The sequence below is a fragment of the Taeniopygia guttata genome, chromosome 2 (assembly GCF_048771995.1).
Source record: "Taeniopygia guttata chromosome 2, bTaeGut7.mat, whole genome shotgun sequence".
NCBI lineage: Eukaryota > Metazoa > Chordata > Aves > Passeriformes > Estrildidae > Taeniopygia > Taeniopygia guttata.
The window spans coordinates 66967288-66983992 of record NC_133026.1 but is presented as its reverse complement, the minus strand read 5'-3'; the positions used below and the strand labels follow the sequence as shown (position 1 = coordinate 66983992).

At 41.7% G+C, this 16705-nt stretch overlaps 1 protein-coding gene across 33 annotated transcripts in view; it reads right to left on the bottom strand.

The window, feature by feature from the left end:
- Positions 1 to 16705, bottom strand: part of ATXN1 (ataxin 1) — a 399379-nt gene that overhangs the window by 167298 nt on the left and 215376 nt on the right. Inside the window, exon 5 of one of the 33 annotated variants that reach the window (XM_072924139.1) lies at positions 10628 to 10767. The exons of the other annotated variants lie outside the window; for them this stretch is intronic. The gene's annotated coding sequence lies outside the window, so the exon portion shown is untranslated. The remainder of the gene's footprint in view (positions 1 to 10627; positions 10768 to 16705) is intronic. 33 annotated transcript variants of the gene reach the window in all.

Here is a 16705-nt window from a genome sequence, read left to right as displayed (position 1 = left end):
CAGAGCAGGGTGACTGCAGATGTGGGGAAAGTAAGGGGCAGCACCCAGCTGCAGCTCCCTCTGCTCTGCTGCAGGCTTGGCTCCGTGTGTGTCCCACGGGAGGAGCTGCTCTCACTCTCCTTACTGGGGTATTGCCATGCACACAGAAATACGAGGCCAGCCATGCAGACAGCTCCCTCTTACAAACGTTTGTCTTCCAAGGGCGAGAAGCAGAAGTCAATACACCACACTCTGAAATGAGGGGCCAAATGCTTCTAGCAAGGGTGATCTGCCCCTCCACAAGCTCCTTGCTCACAGCAAGTACTCAGGCTGGTTCATCCTGTCCCAGGATACTGTCTTCCCTCAGAAATCGTGTCCTCTTTTCTGTGCAGTGTGCAAAGCAGTCATTCACCCGGGGAAAAAAAAAAAAAAAAAAAAAAGAAAAAAGCACGGGTAGAGAGAAGAAGAAGGGAAAAAAATAAAAAAGGAGATCTGTGACTCTGCTCTTGGCAAAAGCCAGTGATCAGCAACAACTGCCGAAAGCTGAGTCACTTTTTTCCCTTCCACCTGGCGAGTGGCTGCCCTGATCCATTCAGCAGAAAGCCTCTTTTCACCAAAACTGGCATAAATCTGGAGTAATTCCTCCATTTCAATGGAGCTGCTCAGGATTTATGGCAGCATGACACAACCAGCAGAATCCTGTTCACTGAGAGCTACAAGCTCAGGTTTTCCTGCAGGAGACGGTGCTGCTTTGCTCTTCAGGCCGCGATGCCGACCATGCTACAGCAGTGATGCCATGGCTTGTTCTATTTTTCCTGATGCTGTCATCTCCAGCAGATGCTTTGCAAGCAGGACCTTTGGAGAAATCACCCTCTTTCACACACTGCAGGAGAATTTTGACGATCTATGACCATAACATTTATTAGCTTGAATTAATTATTTTTTCAGATTTCTTCTTTTCCCCCCAAATTTCAATTAATGCTTTAATTTGGTTTAGCAAAGATTTATAAAATTTTTTAACATCTCACTGGGCTGTGTGAAACAGAGTTCAGAAGACAGCAGAAATATCTTCTGTGCAGATGATGTGTGAATAAGTAAGGGATGAGATCAAGATTTAAGGAATACCAATCAGCTTTACCAGACAATAATCTACTCTATTTATGTTCTCAGCTTAAGAAAAAGCATTGCTAGTGGATTTATGCATGCACTGGAAGACTTCTATAAGCAGAAAAGCTACCTGATACTACCCCCAGCATGCAATGCAGTAGCAAGCAGAATAAAAAATGGCAAATGAACACAAACCCCAACCTTTGAAGCAGGACTATTTCAATTCAGCTTTACAGTAAACACATCATCTATGTAAAAAAAAAAATGCATTCACACATATACCAAGGCACTGACAGAGTGTTTCTAAACAAATGCAGTGAGTCTTGTCTGCCCTGGCTAAGTACATTTACAACATTTAAGCACGGGATGTAGCTGCCTAGAAACAGCAGTGCTCATGTCATCCTTTCAATATGGGGAACACAGTGTGCTATACAAATATTAATTTAGCCTGAACAACCAGTGAGGTATGCAAATATTACTCCCAGCTTCAACTGGGATTGATTTGAACACAGAGGAACAGTGAGGGGGATTTTTAGCAGTGCTCCAGAAAGCCAGCTCACAGCCAGGGAGAGCTGGAATCTTGCATATCTGCAAGTTCTTTCGGTAGCCCTGCCCCAATCAACTTCCTAGACCTGCCTGTTCTCTTCAGGTGACCCAGATGAGTAAACATTTTCTGTATCCCGACTGGTTATGCTGCCAAATTCAACAAGGCAGTTGTGCAGACACTGTGCAGCACCTCCCAGGTCCTGGTTTTGACATGGTTCAATAAAAGCCACCACAGTCACTTAACTAGCAGGAGGAAGTGCAAGAGACTCCTGCTGGTTACCACTACTGTCCAAAAAGCAATGCTGGTGTAAAAGCAGAGAAAAGCAGCAGGAGCTTCAGCAGCTGACACTGGCTTCTTGTTTACTGGGTAAGCTGCAGAATCCCTGGCGCTCAACTGATGAGGACAGGGCCAGAGCAGAAGTCCAGCGGGCCTTGCTGTGTATTTTGCCTTTTTAAAGTTCCACCTCTAATCCAAAGGGAGGAAAGAATCATTTGTGAAGTCAAGCAGACAAGAAAAGGAGAGCTGAAACAATGGAGATCTAAATGACCTGGAAAGAATGATCTCCTGTACCATTTTTTTTTCTACCACTCCACAGAACAGCAGCAGAGGAAAGTGAAAGGCAGAGAATTGGGTATCTCAAGGACAGGGCATATAGAATTGCAGCTGAACACAACACCTTTAGACCAGGAGCCCAAAGAAAACAATTCTCACAGCAGCCATGACACTGAAGACTATTCAACCCTCTTCCACAAGAGACTTGGTGTTAGCTTTTTACAACTCTGGCAAGTAAGTAAATTAATATTTTAATAGAAAATGCTTAATATAAACATAAAATATATTTTTAAATATTTTATTCAAAATCTTGTGATATCTGTCTCAGACTGATCTTTTGAGGGAAAGTTTCAAGAAAAAAATCAGCCATTTTGGAGAGAGCAGGCAAATAAGTATGTATCACTGACTAATAAATTTACTTCTGCTGCTGCTGCCATTATTGTTGTTGCTAATTTACTGAGATATAAAAATGGCTTAAGGCTTTGGAGAAAGTCTGAAAATTTGGCAGAAGTACTATGCTGATCAGAGATGTGTTCTTAGCTATCCCCGTGAAAAAATCACCTATATTCGGTTAATTTTTAATCTTGAGGGTGGAAGGCCAGCAGCTGAATCGTCAGACCTTTCAGCAATGTAAACTTCACACCCCAGGCTTTGACACAGCTCCACATGGGCCACGGCATCTATGGAAGGGTCTGTCTGCACAGGGTTCACTGCAGAAGAAAAGACTGAGCTCAAAGTAGTTTTGGGACTTTTGAAGTCAAGAAACAACAGTTAGTAAAGAAAGACACTGTACTTCACTGTACTATTCTTTACCTGAATATGTACAGAAACAAGGTAGAGATGCAGAAAAACGAAGAAACAGTTGAAGCTTCTTGCTAGTTAGATTTTTTTTTTAAAGAAATTAAATCCATACAAGCAAAGTGCATAAAGTGCAAGCACTTAAAATATCCCCACCACAGAACTTACCAGGGTAAATATTTTCTGCTAACCCAGCGTGCCAGCATAGAAGATTCATGGTCTGCTGTTTTCTAAAGCATCCTTCTCTTTTAGGAGCAGCACTCAGAGAGGGTGACACAATGCCAAGATGCTCTCCCTGTATTCCAAGGCACCTCCACTCAAATGCCCCCAAATCCCACTTCTTCCTTGTCAGAAATCTTTGTTAACAAATTTCCCTTTACATTTGTTTTGTGAACTGTGCTTGTCTTTTTTTGTTTGTAAACAAAGAAACAAACAAAAAGCCAGAATGTAGCAAGGCTCTGCCAGAACTCAATTAATAAATAACAAGCATCGAGTGTTTTTGATCATTTCCTTCTGTCTGAGCCTCACAAACTGACAGTAAAGCAGTGTATGACCCTTTACAGAACAATTTTGCTATCACATTACGTCCTCACTGGAAATTAAGAACACAAATTTGACATTTTGAATGGGAGTGGCCCATCCAATTTGGTTCAGTGTTATCCACTGGGAAGTCCAGAGCCAGCTGCAAGCCAGCACAACAGGATTTGCAAAGCATCCATGTAGTCACACAGCAAACCCCAGCACAGCCTGCACTAACTCTGTCAATCACTCTGCATTATACAGGTGTGACTAGCACTATTTTGTTGGTCTTTCTGCAAGACATAAGTGGAGATTAAGTTCAAACAATTCCTCAGGATGTATGAACCCACAGGCATGGGAAAAGCACAAAAGAAGAGGAGTAAAGGCATCCTATCCTGTTGCTACATCTGGAAGGATAGGGATGCAAGAAGTTAGTTCCATATTCAGAACTGGAAAATGGGAAAAACAGGAGTAAGAGGTGGTTTAAAAAGGAAAAGAGGCTGGGCTGAGACCTGCTGAAAAACTGTGTTTGGTCATCTGGAAAAAATAAAAAAAGGACAGCTAAAGAACACATTTTGCCACAGAGACAGTAAGGGAATAGAGAAGTACATATACAGAGACAACTACATGAGCAGTTTCCAGTATTGTGTTTAAAAATAGTGGCTAGGAAGACAGAATCTCATCCAATCTTTGTTGGCACAACTTTACTTGACAGGAATATGCTAAATTTGTACCAGCCATAGATCTGCATCCTTCATTTATAAAGAGATAAACCCAGCATTAACAACACCTTTCTGTGTCCTGGTGTTTATGAGCACACCATCTGTTTGCATTCAGAAACCGCCCACCATACATGCTAAATTGTCAAAGATACATGAAGTGGGCAAAAAGTTAAGATTTCCATTACTTCAGCCCTAATTTGACTAACATCAGCACCAAGTCATCCCATGCAAAGCATAAACATACTCCTTATAAATTGTGTAAAGGCCAGTACTCTAAAGGCACAACTGTTCATGTGTTGTAATCTCTCTAATGAATAAAATTCAGCTGCATCCACAAAGAAAAGTAATGTTTGTTGATGTATCACTGAAAGGAAGAAAATAATGCTTCACAATACTAAGAAACCTGATGAAAATGGAAGGTAAATTGCCCTTTGAATAATTTTGCATGACCCATAAGTTTTAGTGAGCTACAGGGAATACAAACTCAATCATTCCATTTTGCTGTCCTGCAGATACTTTCATTTTTATATGTATACATATATGCATTTTAAATGCACATTTACTCTCTTTTTCAAACTGTTTAAACTGCTTTGGGTGTAAAGGGAAGACTGGGTTTGAACTCTTGGATGAATCACATGCACAAACTTTCTCAAAAAAAGCATGTGGATAATAAAATAAACAAAACAAAACAAAAAAGAGGATAATTTTCCTTCCCTGTCTCTTTAAGATACTGCCGCTTTTCAGCCACACAGTGAATGCTTCATTCAAATAACAGAACACGGATTTCTCTTAGTAACTGCAGCTATAATTGTAACAACTGTTTATCGTGCTTCCATCCTATTAGTGTTACAATTGTCCAAAGCAGAACACTCGATTAAATTGCCCTCATTTCTTATAAGCATCTCCTTTTTTTTTTGTAACAGGAAAAAACCCAAATGCCTTCTGAATGTTACCCCTTTCTTGTGTTACCTTCTTTTGTTTCTTTGGCACCAAGAGGATCAAGAAAAAATAATACTGCTTTCCCTGCCTTCAGTGTTTGGCAGCCCTTTCTTAAACAAAAACACTCTAATTCAGTGGATGCTCTGCCCACTATTACAGATAACATGCCTTTTCCAAAAGTGAGTCTCTTAAGGACAGTGTGGGGTAGCTTTATTTGCAGTCATTCACCAACTAGCATCCCATTTAGGATCTAGTAAGAACTGGCTCTTAGCATCTTCCTCTGCTGTATATGGCATTTGCATGCATATTATGCAAAACAGTGATGAAAATAAATGGCCTGGGCTGTTGTATTTACTCATCCAGAGTACCTATCTCTCATGGATTCTCACTATGATGAAAAGACAGAGGCATGAAAAGTCCATCTCTGCATGGAAATAGCATGTTGGGCAGAGTGGGGGCAGTAAGAAACCCAACTTTACTGACTCTTACATTGACAAGATAAAAAAAATCTTGCATTGTCAAAATGCTACACAAATTGTATCACTTAAAGCAGTTACTACTCCTTGGTTTCATTATGCTTCACTAGAAAGCAATTTTTTAATAGCATTATTAAGGTATCACACCATGATTTATTCTTACTTGGTTTTCAACTTAAGTGTTTTTGCCTGCTGCATATCCTTTTTTTGGCTCTAAGGAAGGGTGGCCCAATAATAATTAAATTTAAAAAACCAAACCCAGCACAAAATATAACTGCTTTGATTTACAGGGTCAGAGAAAAAGCTTTGAAATTTCCAATAAATCCAAACACTATTTCCAGTCTTCCTTCTCGTTCACTCACTATTCTGCATATTTTCTTTTTTACTCTTGAATGGATAAGCCAAGCATATCCCACTTATTTGCTCCTTACATAACCCATTCCTGCTGAATTATCATTCCATACTTCAACAACTGTGCACATTCTTGTTACCCCATCACAATAAACCATCAGAATGAGGAAACAGACTTCAGTGTGTGGGTCTCCGATTTTGGCAGGTTTAAGAAAGACAGGAAAAGGGGAAGAGGGGGGAAAAAGAGCAGAGAACAGGAGGGAAAGACAAGAGCAGGGCTTAGCCTTTCACAAAGGGACAGGTAGGACAGAGGACAACCACAGTGCTTCTCAGTAAAGCTCCAGAGATCCAGGTCTGCAACAAGCCACGTGCTGAGCACTGTTATGGCGTGCTGAGAATTGTTATGGGGTGCTGAGCACTGGTGTGGGGTGCTTGAGCACTGGCTGCTCCCACTGCAGCAAAGCAGGTCACTGCCTCACTCAGGATTGAGCTCCTGCATCACAGACCATCGCACTCGCTGCCGCCTCCAGCACAAGACCGGCACCAGTTGTCTTCTAAAGGGGCTTCCAAGCCCCTTGGTCACACCATTGCATGCAGACCCTCACCTACAGCACATGACAGGGAAGTGACCACAGAGACATTGTGGCAAATGTCATGATGTCAGCTCTTTGACCCTGACACAAAGGTCAAATACAGGAGAAATACAGAAGCCATTGTTTTAGTGATACAATGCTAAGAAAGTCTAGGAAAAGCATAAACTTAATCACCTAATGAATGAAACTAAACTCAAGTAATCTTGCCTCTCAAAAAACTCTGAAGGAGCGCCAATTACCTTCAGTCACTTAAGTGAACAAAGTTATCTATGGTGTTACTCCTCAATTCTCACCAAATACTCCTGGAAGGTTTTTGAGCATTATGGAAACACCTGAGTGCACGTGTTAAAATGCACATTTAACAAGCCTGGTTCTTCTCTTACTGAAATCAGCTGCCCTTAATTTGAACAGCAGGAGATCTGGGCCTTTTCCACTGCCATGTTCCTTATCAGAGTTCTATAAATGTCACATCTTTATTTTATTAGTGAAAGACATATTTTATAGATTAACAATAAAAGCATTCTTGTATGCGAGTTTTCTAGCCCCTGTTGAGACTCTGAATTCTTGAAGGTCAAATAAAGCAGTCCATAGGAAGGGGGAGAAGAAAATGCTCTGCAATATCCTTTTAAAGAGCCTCCGCAGCAAAGAGAGAATAAATAGCTGATTTGTTACATGGCTTTGAGGGCAGCCACAAATGCTAAGACCACAGGTAAATGAACCTGGTTATGAAAGGAGCAGCAGCTCGTCCAGTACCATATCTACATTAGTTAACTTTCTTTGTGATTCAAGTCCAAGACTTTGCATTGTTCTATTTCCGCCTATTCCTCTGCTCTGGATTCCCTTTGTGACACTTTTATCAATGGAAAATCGAGGGAGGGATTTCCAGCTGGGAGCCCAACAAAAAAACAGGAGGTTCAGTCTGGTTTTCTCACTTGCACTGCAAGAACCATTTCAGCACCAGTAATAAAAGCAAAACTACACAAAGGAAAAAAAAAAAAAGGAAAAAAAAAAAAAAAAAAAGACATGACCTGAAATTATTTTAGCATCATAAATACTTCACTGCTCTTTATTCTGCAGTATGGTTAGTGTCACACATTGGCACAATAATTTGCTAGCTTAAACAGAGCTCCTTGCAAATAACAAATTTATATTAAGAGCTGCTGTCAGCTAGAATTCCAGGAAAATGCAAAGGAAAAGATAACAGTGCCATTGGTCAGATCTACTCTTTTTTATGCCCTTGCAATTTTGACAGATTTATAGCTGCAGTGTCATAATATTAAAAAGTTTGACTGTGTCCTCTGTGAGTGGTGAGGAAAATACACACAAACAACAAAGGAAGACAAGCAGCACAGTGGGAGCCACGCAAAATGGATTGTGCACAGGGATATCCCCATGGCCACACCTGCGGGTGTCATTACAACAGCCGTGGCACTGCCACAACCACAGCCAGTCGGGTGCTTAGTTTACTTGTGACCTGAGGAGGTGGCTTTGAAAATGAGATCATTTGTACTAAGAGGATTTTCAAGGTAATTTTCAGGGGATATATTTGGTATCATTTGAGACCAGAAAAGACTAATAATCATATTTTTAAACATTATGGCAGTACAGACCATTCAGCTTGGGAGGCACTTGGTATAGTAACAAACAAGTCTCATACATTTATGTGAGCACCATTTAACACAGACAACATGCTCCTTGAATTCCAGAGCTATTTTCATACACCACCAAGGAGCTTAAGCCACCACCACATTCTCAAACAAAAGAAGAAATGTCTCAAGGCTTTCAATAGTTGATTATCCAAGCACAGGAGGCTCTGCTAGTGTCACAGAGACTAGTAAGATCTCTTTCTCTTGTTCATGTGTAGCCTTGTAAGGGCTCTGCTGAGAGAAGTACCTTTAAATATAAATCTTACTCTTTCAATAAGAAATTGAGGAAGCTATCATCACCTCAGTTGCACAAGCTTATCAAAGCTGCAACAGGACAAGAAGAGAAAAGCTGAAAGTTAAATACAAAGGTAGAGAATCAGATGTAAAGACTGTCTTCTTAAAGCTAGAGAATACTTAAAGATGTGCCTTAAAAAAAAAAAAAAAAAAATTGGAAGTCACCATCATCAAATAGTCTGAAAGTCCAGAAGGCACCTGAGAGAACACTGTATGGTACCCAAATTCTCTTCTACTTTTTGATCTGTTGGAAGAATATTTTCAAAAGGTCACATGGATTTCAGGTACCTAAACCATAACAAAATGTAAACTAGGAGACCTTGAGAACTGACTGCTAGCATTCTCTGAATCTGTACCACAGACCTGTTACAGGGAACAAGAGTTTGGGGAGAATCGCATACCAAATAGCTGCCCAGTAGATACCCCCAATAAGAGAACATGCCAAGCAAGAAGGGATAAAGCACTTGCAACATTTTTTATGAGACTGGTGAGGAAGTGCCTTCATTCCCAGTGCCACAAAACCCAAAGTTTTTTAAACAGGCTACTATTTAAACCCAGTTTTACACTGAGCTATTTATGAAGCAATACATAAGCTTCATAAGTGACCAGGCAAACCCATAGATCTGGGTTATGTCTTCAGCTCAAAGCATTGACTTTATTGTCTTCCACAACATATACACGAATTCTCATTAAGTAGCTGAATGTGTAAAAGTTCAGTAGAGAGCTAAGGAAGTTCCTAAACCAAAAATAATCTAGGGGGCAAACTATGTGTGGAAAAAATTAATATAACTTGTGTGAAGTCTAATGAAATAACTGAAGGAAGTCTACATGATCCCAGCAGACATAATCTATACCACATCACAGACGAGCCAAATAGGAGGAAACATCCTTGAAAATATTCAGCTATTTGGAGTTTTCTCAGTTCCAAATCCAGACAGCAGCACATGAGTAGGTTACATTAACTAAATCCATCAAGGAAATCTCCATATAATTTCTAATCATTGTCTAGGCTCTGGTTTTTCACTGTGGCCAATCTCTGAGAAAGACATCAGAAAAGCAAAAAAACCCATGCAACACTAAAACAAACAAATAAACAAAACAAAACAAACCCACAAAACAAGGGAAAATTATCATACCCACAACTCAGACCTAATAACTACAAGCCAAAAAATGAAGTGAGGGAAGAAATCACTTCCCATCCCTGCAGGTAAGGTTGAAGTTCTCTAGCACTAGATTTGAAAATAATTAATATGAGACCAACAAGTTAAACAGCCTTACAGGGTCTTTTTAATTTATTAAATATATTTTGCTTTAATCACATTAATTTTTCAGAAATGTACAATAATCTTTGTGGTTTAAAATGACTTTGTATTCATTTTTTTTAATGGAGAGTATTTTTATTCATCTAATACATTATCCTTTCAAGAAAATTATCATACTTGACTACAAGTACTTAACGGGGCACTAATTAATACTCCTATTTCTCCTCATTTAAAACTCCTTTGAGAAATGAGGTCAGAAACCTGGTTGAACACAGAAGACACTTCTCAGAGGCTAAAGGGGGAAGGGACACAAAAGGTACTTGTCACCCTTCTCCACGGAGGACATCCCCCTTGAACGCTGAAGCCCAGCCTGTCAGCGATCGCTCTGGCCGAGCCAGAGCTGATGCTAAGCCCTGAGCAGCAGCTGGCCCGGCAGCACGTCCCTCTGCTCCGCACCTCACGGACGGCAAGAAGGAATTCTCCCGCTCCTTGTTTAACGGGGTGAGTTTTACTTTCCCCGCTCCCGTCAGCTTGCGGCAGACGAGCTGCCCACCTGCCCCGGGAGCACGGCTGAGGGTTAGGGCTGAAGCCTCTCGCTCCCCATGGCCGAACACAAGGACGGGCAGCTCCACCTCCCTGCGCGGAGTCCCTGGCTGAGCCACGGCACCGTGCCAAGGCTCCAGCAGCGGCTGTGCCCCGCCAGGAACGCCGCAGGAAAACGCGGCTTACAAACACCTCCCAGAGCTGTTTCGGACTCGGGCAACTGCTGCAGGCTTAAAGGGCCAAAGCGGAGACCAAGCGCAAGTGTTTCTGAAGCTCTCAGGAAATTTGCAGACACTCACCCACGGACTTCACATTTGGGTTCGCTCCGCATTGTCTACTAATTGCAATTATCTAAGAGCGGCTCCACGATGGGAGGAGGGGAGGAGAAGAAGGCTTCCTTTTGGCACAGCTTCTTCAGAGTTCAAAGGACACATATGGCCTGCAAACACAGTGCAGGGAATAATGTAAAATGAAAGGAGGGATGAGATGAAAATGAGAACGCAGCAGGGACAAGCACTGTTCTGGATCTGCTTGACTGGAATTTTAAATAAAGAGACAGGAGGGAAAAGATCAACAAACCCCCCACACTTATTTTAATTCCACATCTGAACAGAAGGAGGGATCACGGGAGGGGGCCCACATATGAAGGGAAGACCTCAGGGGAGCAGAACCTGAGCACTTCTGCAGGGGGCAGAGACCCCAAGCCCTGCGGCCTCAGCCCGGCAGCAGGACCCAGAGGACTGCCCAGAGAGCAGGGCTGGAAGCTGCCGCAGATACAAGGGCTACGGGAAATGTACAACTAACGCCTCCAAAGAGACAGCATGGGTTCATTTCAGAATAAACACATGTACAGTACCAAACCTTCAGGGAAGGACAGCCTGTCTACCCACAGAGTAAAGCAACGAAAAATAAAAAAAGAGTCCAAATAGTGCAGGTCCCAATTTCCCTTGCAGCATTCATCTCGCCACACAAAGAGAGACACACAAAAGTCTGCAGCCTGCTAGATGGTGCCTGAGTCCGTGCCAAAGGCTGACACCTGCTTGTGGCCTTGTCTTTGTTATGGCAGGAACCAAAGCCTGCTCTTCTCACTGCAGGGCATATCAAGCAAAAAAATAAATAAATAAACAAAACAAAAATCCACAACAATTCTCAGTTGTAATTTCTACATAATTATTGCACAACAACCACCCATAATGAGAGAATGAATTTATAACCACACACAAGCTATATTTACCAGTGGACTGGTTACAAAGCAAAACAGCAGGAAACCACAATGTGTGTCTTCATCTTAGCTCCTCAGCAGTGGTGCAGAGCAAGGCTGCCTCTGCAGCAGGGTAGGCTGGGCAGGTGAAACCCAGGCACACCCACCAAAGAGGAGCACAGCCTTATGGGGACAGAACCTGGACCGAGCAGGGCACAAAGATGCTGCCCGATAATCAAGGGAAGCTATGTAGAGATGCTGCTAGAAAGACTTGTTTGTCCTCATGGTTAAATGGTTGGCCACAGCAAGAAAACTGAAGGGAGTCTTGCCTCCCAGCTATCCCAGCTTCCAGAAATTTTGATACCTAGGCAGAATTAAAAAAAAAAATATACTAACAAAGGAAACTAATATAAAAACCACCCCACAACTGGAAATGCAGCTCCCTGTGCAGTCAGGATCCAGGAGATGAATGGTCCCTGCCCCTTGAAATGAACAGCTACTCAAAGAGAGCAGCACTATGCTCTTCTCCCATCTGGTATTCAACAGTTGGCCCCACAGCAAAATGGGCACAATTCAACCCAAACTGGGAGACTGCGACTGTGCCACAAGACGAGGTCTGACAAGATCAGCTGCTGGGCCCCAGAGGACAACTTTTCATCAACTGGGGAGAGTTGATTTGGGTCTGCCTACCAGACACCATAAATTGCTGAGCTCAGGGGACCTTCACCCCTTCAACACTGCTTTACAGGCAAATTTGGCCAAAACTGCCTCACAACTTTGGAAGTTACTTAAGGAAAGGCAGGCATTCCTCAGGCTGACATCATACAAGCAGGCAGCATCCCTGCTGCCAGCAGTACACCCCTGACCACCTTGCCCCAGCTGCGCCTCCTCACCTCCCTCTGTGCCAGTACAAACCCTCACGCTTTCCAGGCCAGCATGAGAATGATGGTGAGTTAGATCCAGGAACAGATCCTGCTGAAAACTTACCTTTTTTAAATTTTTTTTCTTCAGGGATTATTTTTAACTTGGATCCTTTCCCAGACCCGGCTCAGAGCATGACTACACAACGCTTATGTCAGCACAAGGAAGCCATCTAATGAGCACCCATGAGGGGGGCAGGATCGCTGCCATCACTATCCTCGCCACCTTAATGAGCTTGTAAAACAACAACCCATAGACAGCAGGTTAAAAAGTCACAGAGCTTCAGTAAATTTAGGATGGCACATAAGAAAACCAAAAAAATAAAAACCGAAACTCATACACACCGATTATCTAGCCACTGCCATGTCAAGCTGCTAAAACACAGCAAAAACACAGGGCCCTCCACTGAGGAAAAGCAATCCTGCATTCAGTTCCACCAAAACCCCAAAGCAGAAGGGCTCCTGACACACATCCATGGAAAATCTTAGCCTTTACTACTTCCTAAATAGGACACGCAAAGAAAATCCACACTGTGTAAACCACTGGTATCTCAAAATGACCTTTCTCTTATCTTTTTGGCTAGGCATGCTCTCTCTGCCCTGCTCTGTCCCCAGAGAGACACCAAACAGCCCAGCCCCAACTCCACAAGGAAGCATAAAAGCAAAAGAGAAGGGAAGGTGAACAGACCCAAACAATTCTCCTTCCTTGTGATCTGTGGGTGCAAACCTATGACAACAAATTGTGTAACCTTAAATACATGTTAAGATGGAGACAAAAGTCCATGATTACTGCTTCTGGTGTTTATGCTGACCAGTGCATTATTACTGCTCTGGTGGCAATCAGCGAATCTGTCATGAACAGAAAGGATGTGTTGGGTTTGCTATCGATCCTTATAATTCCTGTCTGAGAATAATCATACCATCTTGAAATATAGCCCAAAAGAGCACTGTTATTCCGGAACTGCTTTTGGAAGATGAGTAAAAAGCAGTTACATGCTCTTAGATATCTTCTTGAGGTTGCAGACAATTGTTCCTGGATTTACAGACACATTTTCTGATCTTTTAAGTATTCTCTTTCCCCTGTAGCTGAAAGAACCACACACAAATAAAGAAAAATCTGGCTATCCCAAGAAATCATGTAACTGACTATACACAGAGGGCTGTCAAGTAGGCACAAAATAAACTAGCTGAAATAATGTGATTTTCCCCCCCCTCCTATATCCTTCATTTATAGTCACTGTTGGTGTGACAACCAATAACAGTAAGTGGAATGATTTCATGCAGCACTTTCTATATTGAGATGTTCTATATCCCTTTCTGCAGCAGACAGTTTCTATCACTTACTTTGTATTAGGGCAACAGATAAGGCACCTCAAATTAAGCCTGGAGTGGTAAATCATTCCCTCAAACCAGAGCTAAAACCCAGACTAACAGACTGTGACTATTGCCAGATCACCTCTTGCTCCTCAGTGAAGTCTGGACATCACCAGTGGATGGGGAGGCAAAAGCACAAGCCTCTGATGGCATCCAAAACTGCCCCCAAAAATGCACATGAAAACACATATTCCAAGCATGGCTAGAACAACAGTACCAAACAAAACATATGAAGCTAATCCAAGTGTTACAACAAATTGTCCATTGTAGCTGGAAAACAGAGAGACACAGCCCTGAAAAGGGATCAGAACAATACTGACTTAAAAATTGTTAAGGGTCCTTGTTAAGTGTACATTCTAGCATATTCATAGAGAATTTTTTTGAAGGTAGGAAAAAGTAGGACAAAACAGGTTAACAAACTAAATATAAATAGTAAGGAAAAATCAAAGATATAACCCATAAGAAAGCTGAGATAAGAAATACACAAATATTTAGTGTGCATAAGTGTGTGAAATTTAATATCATTCCTAATTCTTGGTATCTTGGATAACACCTGTCTGTTTTTCAGACCTCAGTTTCAGAAGTTTCCTACTTTTTTCACACATGATTTCAGAAGAACTGTAGTCTCTTTAACAGTGAAGTTCTGTCCTCCATCCCACACATGTTCCTACTAACTCCAACCAGCCTAAAGTTAACTATAAATACAATGGAAAGTCAAATACAAAGGTAGCTTGTTACCTATTTTTCCCCTTTTTTCTGATGTGGTATTAGACCATTCATAATGAATATAAAATACTTTTTTTTTTTTTTAATTAACGGGTAGGACAAAAAAAAGGCTCTGATATTTTACAAACCTAATTGATACATAACACTAGATATGTGTTCTAGGTCTCTGTTTTTCAGATCTTTATTACCAAATTCTGACTTTTTCTCATTCCATTAATGCTTTCAACAGGTTATTAAAAAGCACGGTCTTGCCAATTTACAGTAATGTTTAGGATACCTACTCTAAATTTATGGAAGAAATCAATAAATTGATCAATCAACAAAAAGAAACAGAAAAGTGACAAAACACATTTTGTTCTATTACTGTGGCAATGCTAAATGGTGTTTTAATTATTCATATAAATATCTCTAATGCATTAGCAAATGTGATATATTGCACACTTACTTCTTTTTTTCTTTTTAATTCTTGGGTCCCAATTCAGGAATGCGGTTCCTTGCAGAAATACAAAGAAGGCCTCTGAGTACTTCATTTAGTATTTGATTCTAAGTAGTCAGATGCTGTCCTGCTTTGGCTCCACAATACCACAAGATAACTTACTCCACAGCACGCTCTGCTGAGAGCAAATCCATAGAGAAAGTCACATAATGTCACACAGCCTTGTAACACACAACACAACCACAGGGCAGAAGCACCTCTCCTGCCAAAAAGAAAATTTCCAGAACTGCAGCTTGAAAGGGGAGGCAATCGTGTATACTAACATTCCACTGAGAAAACTGGGATGGAGCAATGAGCTAGTAAATATCTTTGGGAAGACATGTCAGGGTCTAAATTCTGGGCCTGCCTAGCCAAGCTCCTCATCCTTTTTCATTGACATGTAAAACTCTATGCACCTTCTGTAGCCAGCACCCCAGGCAATGCCATTCTCCCTCATTCACAGCCACCCTCACTCTGCCTACCCAGTAGCTACACTGAAGTAGTAACTACCATCCTTGTCCCAGGAGAGACAGCAACAGCGCAAAGAAAGCTGCAAAGCCCATGAGTGAGCCTGTGTAGAGGTGGAATTTTTCAAATTATGATAATGAGCTTCAGAAAAGAGTACACAGAGCTGCACAGATACACTCCCTTTTTACATCAGAAGGCATATAAAGGGTTGACTAACCTCTACTGCTTATTTTATGTTATAATCTCACCCCTCCCTTATTTAGCAACTTCCTCCTTAAGCCCTGGCATCTCTTCTCCATTTCCCTCACAATCTTGGGGCCTTTTCCTCCCGAGATTATCATCGACTGGAAGTTCCCCCCACCCCGACCACTACCCACACCCCAGTCTTTGTTCTGGCTCCCCACAGCACTCAGTGTCTGGACAGACTCCACATTCACTCCGGATTTATTGCTCTCCTGCTCTTCAAAGCTTGTGAAGCAGGTTTCCATTCAGCTGTCCTCGGTGCCAGGATGGGGAGCAGTGCATGGAAACTGAAGAGCTCATGAGCACCAGGTGAGCAGGCCTTTGCAACTACAACCCAAGGTAGAAATGCACTTCGTGTGTCTTATTTAGTTGAAAGCCGAAATGTTTCTGTCTAGGATGTCTGTTTGTATCTCAAGTCACAAAGAAGCCATTAGTACCAATAATGTGTCATTACGGGGGCGTCAGCAGAGACTCCACAGCTAAGGTTAATTTGAGATGCATAATTTAAAGCAGAAATAAAATCCCTCCATTTCACACTTTAATGACTCAATTCAAATCATTCTTCAAATTTGACACAGCAGCTCTTAAGGGGACACTTGCATTTTTTTTCTTGTCCCTTTTTTTTTTCTGGCCAATTTTAAGTAAAATACTTATTTAGTGCAGAAGTAAAATACACAGATCTTTCATTTACAACCACTTTAACCTGTCTTCCCCCTCACATTTATTTTCAGCAGTTTTATACTTCACACATTCACTCTGACACATTAGAATATGCATGATACAGGCCACTTCCGCAAGTTAAAAAAAAACAAACCCGTTCAGAGTTAAAATTTCACTCATCGCAACCCCAGGGATTTTGCCAAGAACAGCTGACAACATTGTTTATCTTAAACATACCACATCACTTAGGTAACAGTAGTACCCCCACAATTCTTTGTCCTCAGTATTACTACTCTCAGCATCCTGCTAA